Source organism: Melospiza melodia (assembly GCF_035770615.1).
Source record: "Melospiza melodia melodia isolate bMelMel2 chromosome 7 unlocalized genomic scaffold, bMelMel2.pri SUPER_7_unloc_1, whole genome shotgun sequence".
In the NCBI taxonomy this organism is placed as follows: Eukaryota; Metazoa; Chordata; class Aves; order Passeriformes; family Passerellidae; genus Melospiza; species Melospiza melodia.
The window spans coordinates 5,634,865-5,643,988 of NW_026948497.1; the positions used below are offsets into that span (position 1 = coordinate 5,634,865).

A 9,124-nucleotide genomic window follows, 5' to 3' on the forward strand; every position below is an offset into this window, starting at 1 on the left:
TTTGCTCTCCTGGAAACCAGGGATACAAATGATCAGCTGACAAAGGTTGAGGATAAGACCCTGCTGAAAAAGATCCCAATCCTCAGTATTGTTCTCATCCTCCTCTTTTCCATCATCTTTTTTCTTACCACATAGATTCCTCCTGCTGCTTCTTGCCTTAACCAGAATGCTGCACACTCCCCTTCACCCAATCCCTTTGCAGCACACAAACAGCATCCATGCTCTGTTGTCCATATCACTTCTTGACTTTCCCTTATTGCCCCCTTGCATGTTCACGTCCTTAATTGCCTCTGGGAGAATGTGCAAACTCAACATTCTACCCTTTTGTATAAAATACAGTATTCATGGCTCCGTTAAATCTTTGTTCTCCTTCACAAAGTTCATGAATTTAGCAGGACCTTGGCTGAGCAGCATTTCCTGTTGATTAATAACATTTTCTAAAACTCATGATTTCTCCTGTTACTTCCTTATCTACCTCAAAGGAGATCCACACTATCTGTTTGTAAAGACACTTTCATCTCATTCTTTTCAATACAATGGGAAAAGGGGGGAGAAGCCATAAAAGGGCATTTAGGACACTAAAACTGCGAGGGACAGGGGAGGGTCAGCCCTAAACTGAGCCAGAGGGGAGCTGGGATTTAGAGGGGATGATAGACAAAGGATAGGAGAGGTGGATAAGGGCAGGGGGACAGCAGCAAAGGGGTTCCGTGGTGTTCCCTTTGTGTGCCCATCACTCAGTCCCTGGAGCGATTCCCCAGGGCTGTGGGAGGGGATGGATCCGCGCTGGGCGGTTCCCCAAACTCCCTGTCCATCCTTGGGGAGCTCCTTGGGCTGGTTCCCCCCAGCCAGCAGCCGGTGATGCTTTTTCAGCTGTGGGGCAGAGGGGGGTGGGAAAGGGGGATCTGGGTTGGTCAAGGAGGAGGAGGGGAGGGGGAGAGGAGAAGGAGGAGCAGGAAGAGGAGCAGAAGGAGAAGCACAAGTTTCCATCCTGCTGGTGACTGGGGGGGAGCTCACCCCAAATGTATCAGGGAGTCCTCCAGAGGGGTTCTTCTGGGGGAAGTGTTTGGAGTTGGCAGATTCCAGAATCAAGACTCAAATATCTTAGTGGTCCCTGAGAGGGTTTGGTTTTTTGTGGGTATGTATGGATCTTGCAGGACCCCAAAGCTGATTCTCCTTTTGGGAATATTAAGGGTCCCTCATGGCAATCACCAGGTTCTGCTAGTGGGAGGACATCAGTCTTGGGGACCCTCCCAGAAGAGCAGTGGAGTGGTACCTCAAGACCCCAGGAGTGGGAGAAGGTGAGAGGGGTGGTTCCATGGTTGGGTGAGACCCAGCAGCCTGAAGAGGGGAGGGAAGGGCCGGGGGTGTGGGGATCCCTGGGATCTGTGGAATCCTGGAGCAGAGAATCAGGGGAGAACGGACCTCTGGGACCCTCAAAATCCCCTGGGTCATCTGTATGCAAGACTTCAGAGAGGGGGAACTCCAGGAGCCACGGGACTCCCATCAGCTCAAGGAAGAGAAACCAAACCCCAGATTGAAGAGACAAGAGGGGCAGATCTCCTGTGAGGGTCATTTTGAGAGCTGTATCTTGGTGCTTTGCACATTTGTTTGAACTCAAAAGCCTGGAGACTCCCAGCAATAGTCCTCTGCAGGAGGAACTCCCAGCCCAAGGCTCTTACCCCTTGTTTTTTCCCCCAGACCAGGATTTGTCATTCCCAAGCTGTGGACAGATGGAGGAGGAGAAGCTCCAGAGATCCCTCACGAGGAGCGGCTGCAAACCCAGCCCAGGGAGCTGTGAGGAGGGAAGAGCCCCCCTGAGCCAGGAAGGCGGCCAAAGATCCAGCCAGAGCTCAGAGCTGGTGGAGAAGCCTCAGGCTGGAGAGAGGCCACACAAGTGCTTGGAATGTGGGAAGAGCTACAGCTACAACTCCTGTCTGAAGAAACACCAGGTGATCCATACGGCGGAATGGCCCTACAAGTGTGGGGAATGTGGGAAGAGCTACAAGTGTAGCTCCATCCTGAGGCAGCACCAGGTGATCCACACTGGGGAAAAGCCCTATGAGTGCTTGGAGTGTGGGCAGAGCTTCAGCTGGAGCTCCAGTCTGACCAAGCACCAGAGGATCCATACCGGGGAAAGGCCCCATGAGTGCCTGGAGTGTGGGAAAAGATTCAGCGAGAGGTTTGCCCTGAGTCACCCCCAGAGAACTCACACTGGAGAACGACTTTATGAGTGTTTGGAATGTAGGAAGAGCTTCAGCCACAAGTCCAGCCTGCGCAGCCACCAGAAGATCCATACTGGGTAACGGCCCTATAAATGCTTGGAATGCGAGAAGAGCTTCAGCGATAGCTTTTGTCTGATTCACACAGGAGAACGGCCCTACACGTGTAGAAAAGAGCTTCAGTGACTACTCTGACCTCATCAACCACCAGCGCCTGCACTCTGAGGAAAGGCCCTACCAGTGTGAGGACTGTGGGAAGAGGTTCAAGCTCCTGTCCTACCTCAGCCGCCACCAGAGCATCCACACCGGGGAGAGGCCCTACGAGTGTCCTGGGTGTGGGAAGAGGTTTCGGCTCTGTGCCCATCTCCTCCATCATCAGCCCATGCACACCGAGGGGAAGCCCTTCCGCTGCCCCGACTGTGGGAAGGGCTTCAAACGCGGCTCCTCCCTCACCACCCACCGGCGCATCCACATCGGGGAGAGGCCCTATGAGTGTGGGGAGTGTGGGAAGAGCTTCACCAAGAGCTCTTATTTGACACAACACAAACGGAAGTGCCACTGAGGGAAGCTCTTCGAGTGCCCCAAGTGTGGGAAGAGCTTTGTGTGCTGCTCCAGCTCCATCCCCCATGGGAGGATCCACGTTGGATGATCTCCATTGACCCCTGTTGGGCAGAGCCCTGGTGATCTGTAGTCCTGGCTGGGGGTGCTCCACATTTTCCTGTAGCCTCATGGGCACCTGGATGAATGCAGGGGCAGAAACATCCCTTTGGATGGTCCTGGCAGGACTGACCCTGGGGCACAGTGATCCACGCTGCTGCACTTAGAGGGGGCTGTGCCCCATGGGATGGACTCAGCTTGGAGAAGTTCCTCGGGAACCTTTCCTATGGGAGGGACTCCAGTACTGAGCTGGGAAATGATTCCTGTCCCTGAGCAGAGGGAGAAGCCATGGGGCATGAACTGAGCATGGCCCCATTCCCTGTCTCCCTGGACTGTCAAGTAGGAGGTAGAGCTGGAAGGAGGGAGGGGTGGGTAAAGGTGTTTTGGAGGGTTTTTTTTCTACTTCTACTAGTCTACTACTTCTACTAGTCCCCAGTTTGTTAGCAATAAATTCAATTAATATCTCCAGTTTTGAGCCTGTTTTGCCCTGGTTAAATTTTGTCTCCTCTGTCTAGCTGTGGAGGGCAGTGAGAGAGCGGCTTTGGGGGGTGCCTGGCATCTGGCCAGCGTCACTGCACTCCGGTGGGACACGTCCTCCTGTGGCCCTGTGCTACGGTGACGCTGTTGCTGTTCCTTTTGTCTTCCTTGTGATTTTATCTTTTGCATTGAATGCTTGTGAAGTGCCTCCGGTGTCCCTTGTGTTCCCCTGGCACCGGCAGCCCCGTCCCTTCCCCTGCTCCCCCTGCCCGTTCCATCCCAGCTGGAGGAGCCTCGGAGCTGCCGTGGGGCTGCCCCGGGGGCTGCAGCCCGAGCCAAGGCCCCTTCCCAGAGCTCCCAGTCTGCCCTTGAGCCTGGAGCAGCCAGCGAGGGCTGCAGCTGGGACGGCAGAGGGGCACTGCTGGGGGGTCCCACATCGGTTCAGTTTGGCTGGTTCTTTCCAGACTCAGGAAAAACAATATTGCAAGTGTTCTGCTAAGCCCTGTCCCATCCTCTGGTCAGCTGAAGGGGTCTGGGGCGGTTTTCCCTTTTTGGGGGAAATCAAAGCAATGTGGGGCTGAGCCCTGGGGTTGCCCCGAGGGAGAAGGTGTGGGACTGCCCAGGACTGTTCCTCCCCTCCATTCTCACCAGGCCACGCTCAAGGAGAGGAGTAATGGGAGAATCAGCTGGGTGAGGTGCAGATTGGGAGAATCAGCTGGGTGAGGTGCAGATTGGGTACACGGGATAAATTGCCCCGGGCCTTGCAGTGTGCTGCTCTCCCAGGAAATGCTGAGATTTGCTCACCCCAGAATGGCCCAGGCAGGAGGCCGAGGAACTGCTGCTGCCCTGGACCACTGGGAGCTTGGGGTCACCTGGAGCTGGAGGCGCTGGGAGCTGTGGCTGAAGCCGGGATGGAGCAGGGACCCACCTGCAGCCCCGCAATAGCCCAGCCCGGAGCAGGTGATGACTGAGAGAGACCCTGAGCCTCTCCAGATCTTCTCTCTTTTCAGCCTCTCTCAGATCTTCCCCCGAGCCCCTGGGAAGCCCCTGCAGAGCCATGGAAGCGGCTCCTGGCGGCACCGTGAGCCCGGGGCGATCCCCGCTGGAGCAGCCCGTTCCCGAGGGATGTGTCCCGTGGGAGGGACCCCAGGCCGGAGCAGGACGAGGATTCCTGTCCCTGAGGGGAGGCTGTGACAGGACCGGGCTGTGACCCCCATCCCCTACGCCTCTGGCTGGGGAGAAGGGAGGGAATCTGGGAGAAAGCAAAGCCTGGGAAGCAGGCAGAGGTGAGGGGAAGGTGTTTTTGGTAGGATTAGTTTTACTTTTCCTTCTGCTGTGATTTGCTTGACAGTTGTCCTGGTTTAAAAGAGAAGTGTCTGCCAAGGAAGGCAGCAACCTTCCTGGAACGGAAAAGATGGCCCCCTCCCTCCACAATATTATACCTTTGAAATTGTGGGGCTTTCAGGCACAGGTATGGGAAAAGAAATAATTCCCAGCCCTTTCTCCCCATAGAGCCCAGATTTACCCTTTGCTGAAGTTACAAACGTGACCAGATGGGGACACCGCTCCTTTGGGGACCCTGGGACAGCGACCTGTCCCCGCACCGACCCACCCCGGGGGGCAGCAGAGTCAGGGGGGTCCAGTGGGCAGCGCGGGACCTCGGCACCACCCCCGGCAGCTGCAGGGACGGCGACAGCGAGGGGACAGCGAGGGCAGCGAGGGCAGTGAGGCCACAGCGAGGGCAGCGAGGGGACAGCGAGGGCAGCGAGGGGACAGCGAGGGCAGTGAGGCCACAGCGAGGGCAGCGAGGAGACAGCAAGGGCAGTGAGGGGACAGCGAGGGCAGCGAGGCGACAGTGAAGCCCCGTCCCGGGAAAGGGGCGCCCGCTCTCCGCGCCACGCGTGGCCGCTCGCTCTCTCTGCCATCCCCGAAAGCGCCGGGGATCAGCTCCCACCCCCCGAGTGCACCGCAGTCAATACCTCTCGAGGCATTTCTGCCATTCCTGAGAAACATTTCGCCCCAGACAGAGAAGTCAGTCCCCAGCCAGGACTTCCAAACTCTGCATTCTCTGGCTGAGCCATTCCCGTGGCATGGGAGAGTGCGTGGCCTTTTCATTTGTTTGTCCCTGTTTGTCTCCCCTCTCTGCACCTCACTGTTTGATCTTTCAAGTAGAAGATGGGATAAGAAATTGCCTGACCGGAAAAACCCAAACATGCAAACAACAACAACACCACCTTATCCCCAAATTCAATTAATTTCCCCAAGTCAGATGTGCTGTGCCCATGAGTGACCTCTCCCTGTCCTTACCCTGACCCTGGAGCCTCTCCTTGTGTTCTGTTCCCTGCCCAGCCTCAGGACAGCAGTGACAGAGCGGTTTTGGTGGCACCGGGCACCCGGCCAATCCCAATAATCTCTGCAATAATTCGTTCCAACATTAACCAGCCCCACGGGGGGGTCCAGCTGCGTGGGCAGGCAGCTGGGAAAAATGGGACACAGTGAGAGGTGTGGTGCCAGGGGGAGAAATCTCTTCCGTCTGAACTGTCAGGGGGAGGAGGAGGGAGAATCTGGTGCAAAGTAAAGAGGAGAGGAGAAAGCATAGGGCTGGAGCTGTGGAAGGCCATAGGGCGGACAGGGATTTTCCTTTTTAGCTCTGTGGAGTGAAAGGGGGCGGTGTAAAATCCGCCAAGAAAAAAAGAGGAGAAAGAGAAGGTGGTGGAAACCTCTGACATTTTGGATTCGATTTACCTGCCTGAAGTACAAACGCCAACAGCCTCCGAGCATGACAGATGCCCGCCGGCGATGCGTGTGCTCTGCCGCTCCCCTGGCTGCAGCCCGCACTTTGAAGCCCTCATAAGCATCTTCCCGGGGGCCGCTTCGCTTTTTGGGGCCATTTGTGGCAATTTCGTAGGGTTTTTAAACTTTGTTCTGTTTTTTCGATGTAGGAGGGACCCCGCTGCAGGGGCAGGCGCCTCTGGGCTGTTTTGAGGCAGGGGGAGCGGCAGTGCGGGAAAAGGGGGGAGTGGGGTTCATAGAGGGGCGCGGGCCGGATCGGGGCCCCCTCCCCGTGGGGCCGAAGCCGCCCCACACCGTGATCGAAACCTTGGGGCAGATTCCATGGAAGGACTCCGCAGGAGCGGTGTAGGAATGGCTATAAAAGGCACGAGCCTCGCCGAGCTTTGCAGCCCGGGAAATCCCATTTCGGGGAGTTTCGCTCTCTGTTCATGACGTGGTTTGAACGCAGCAGAGAGCAGAGCCAGGAAACGTCGCCGCCCATTTGTGCAGCGGCGGCGGCTCCGGCCTCCCCATCCAACCCCGCCGGCTCCCGCATCCCGCCTGGCTCCCGCATCCCCCGCCTGGGCGTTTCTCCCGGCCCCCAGGTCAGAGTTTGGTGGCTTCTCTCTAGCAGATCCGCTGCAATTCCAAGCTGCAGTCCTGAGGGATGGTTCTGCTGCTCCTGATCATCCTACAATCGCCAGGTCTCTCCCTGAGGACCGTCTGGGACCTGCGGCTCCAGGAGGGAGGCCGGATCATGCCCGGGCTCTGTCAAACACTCCCGGCCCCCCGCGCTGCCCCCGGTGCTCTCAAACCAGGATTTTTTATTCCCAAGCTGTGGATAGATGGAGGAGGAGGAAAAGCCCCAGAGATCCCTCACGAGGAGGGGCTGCAAACCCAGCCCAGGGAGCTGCGGGGAGGAAAGAGCCCCCCTGAGCCAGGAAGGCGGCCGGAGATCCAGCCCGAGCTCAGAGCTGGTGGAGAAGCCTCATGGTGGGGAGAAGCCTCATGGTGGGGAGAAGCCCCACAAGTGCTTGGAATGTGGGAAGGGCTTCAGCCAGAGCTCCAACCTGATCCGGCACCAGGTGATCCACACTGAGGAATGGCCCTACACCTGCTTGGATTGTGGGAAGAGCTTCAAACAGAGCTCCCATCTGACTTGGCACCAGGTGATCCACACTGGGGAAAAGCCTTATGAGTGCATGGAATGTGGGAAGAGCTTCAGGAGGAGCTCTGACCTCAACAAGCACCAGGTGATCCACACTGGGGAAAGGCCCTATGAGTGCATGGAATGTGGGAAGAGCTTCAGGAGGAGCTCTGACCTCAACAAGCACCAGGTGATCCACACTGGGGAAAGGCCCTATGAGTGTAGGGAATGTGGGAAAAGCTTCAGTCTGAGCTCCAGACTCATCCGGCACCAAACAACCTACACTGGGGAAAAGCCCTACAAGTGCTCAGAATGTGGGAAGCGTTATAATCGCAGCTTCCACCTCATCAGGCACCTGCGCTGCCACACCAGGAACGGCCCTACAAGTGCTTGGAGTGTGGGAAGAGCTTTAGACGGAGATCCAGCCTAAACATCCACTGGCGCATCCACACCGGGGAGAAGCCCTATGAGTGTCCTGAGTGTGGGAAGAGGTTTCAGACCACCAAGAAACTCCTCCAACATCAGCCAACACACACAGGGGAGAGGTCATTCCACTGCCCCGACCGCGGGAAGCGCTTCAGCCGCAACTCCCACCTGGTCAGCCATCGGTGCATCCACACCGGGAAAAGCCCTACAAGTGTGGGGAGTGTGGGAAGAGCTTCAGCACGAGCTCCAATCTGATCCAGCACCAGAACATCCACACTGGGAAACAGCCCTGTAAATGTGAGGAATGGGGGAAGAGCTTCACGGAGAGCTCCCACCTTATCAGCCACCAAAAGATCCACACCGGCAAACGTGAATGGCCATATGAGTGCTTGGAATGTGGGAAGGGCTTCAGCCGGAGCTCCGACCTCATTAAGCACCAGAGGATCCACACTGGGGAGCGACCCTATGAATGTGGGGAGTGTGGGAACAGCTTCAGGCACAGATCCAACCTCATCTGCCACCAAACAACCCACACCAAGGAACTGCCCTACAGGTGCTTGGAATGTGGGAAGGGCTTTAACTGCAACTTCCACCTCATCCGGCACCAGCACATGCACACCAGGGAGAGGCCCTGAGTGTACGGGAAGAGCTTCGTGCACTGCTCCAGCTCCATCCCCCATAGAGGATGCACACTGGATGATCCCCAGAGACCCCTGTTCCAGGTGATCCCTGTTGTGTGGAGGGAAGGTGTTGGAGAAATTTCTTTCCCCTCTCCTTCTGCTGCTGTGATTTGGTTGGTAATAAATTCCCTCCCTGTGCCCAGGCGGGGTCTGTGATGCTCATTTTGGGGTTTGATGAGGGATCTCTCCCCATCTTATCCCAACCCAGGAACTCTTGGTTAAATTCTCTCTGCCCTGTGCAGCTGCGGGGGCAGGGACAGAGTGGCTTTGGTGGGTGGCTGACATCAGGCCAGCATCACCCAGGCCATGGGCACCCCTGAGATCCCAGTGTGGATGCATTGCCCCCTCCTCCTTTCCAGGCTGCAGTGTGATCTGAGAAATGCTTGTTAGGTCTTGTCCTTGGAAACAGCACCTGGGTCTTTCCAGACTTATCAGAAATACTGTCTGCTGCCAGGAACTGCTAAAAGGCTCCTGTTTTCCTTATGGCCAGCCTTGGAAAATATTCCTCTTGCCTGAATGGCACAACATTCCTTTCTCACACTTTTAGAGGAAGTGCCAAGCCAAACTGTGGCTGGGATGAAACACCCTTGTGACTGAAGCCCACTCTCTTGTGGCCCTATCAATAGCAGTCCAAAAGGAGACCCTGTGAGCTGTCCTGGGCCACTGTGGGCTGTGACCCTCAGTGTCCCTCTGAGGGGGCCTCTCAGAGCCAGCAAACCCTGGGGATCATGCTGGACCCTGCCCTC

At 56.7% G+C, this 9,124-nt stretch overlaps 1 pseudogene; it reads left to right on the plus strand.

The window, feature by feature from the left end:
* Positions 1-962: 962 nt before the first annotated feature.
* Positions 963-8,677, plus strand: LOC134432827 (zinc finger protein 850-like; annotated as a pseudogene).
* The last annotated feature ends 447 nt before the right edge of the window (positions 8,678-9,124 follow it).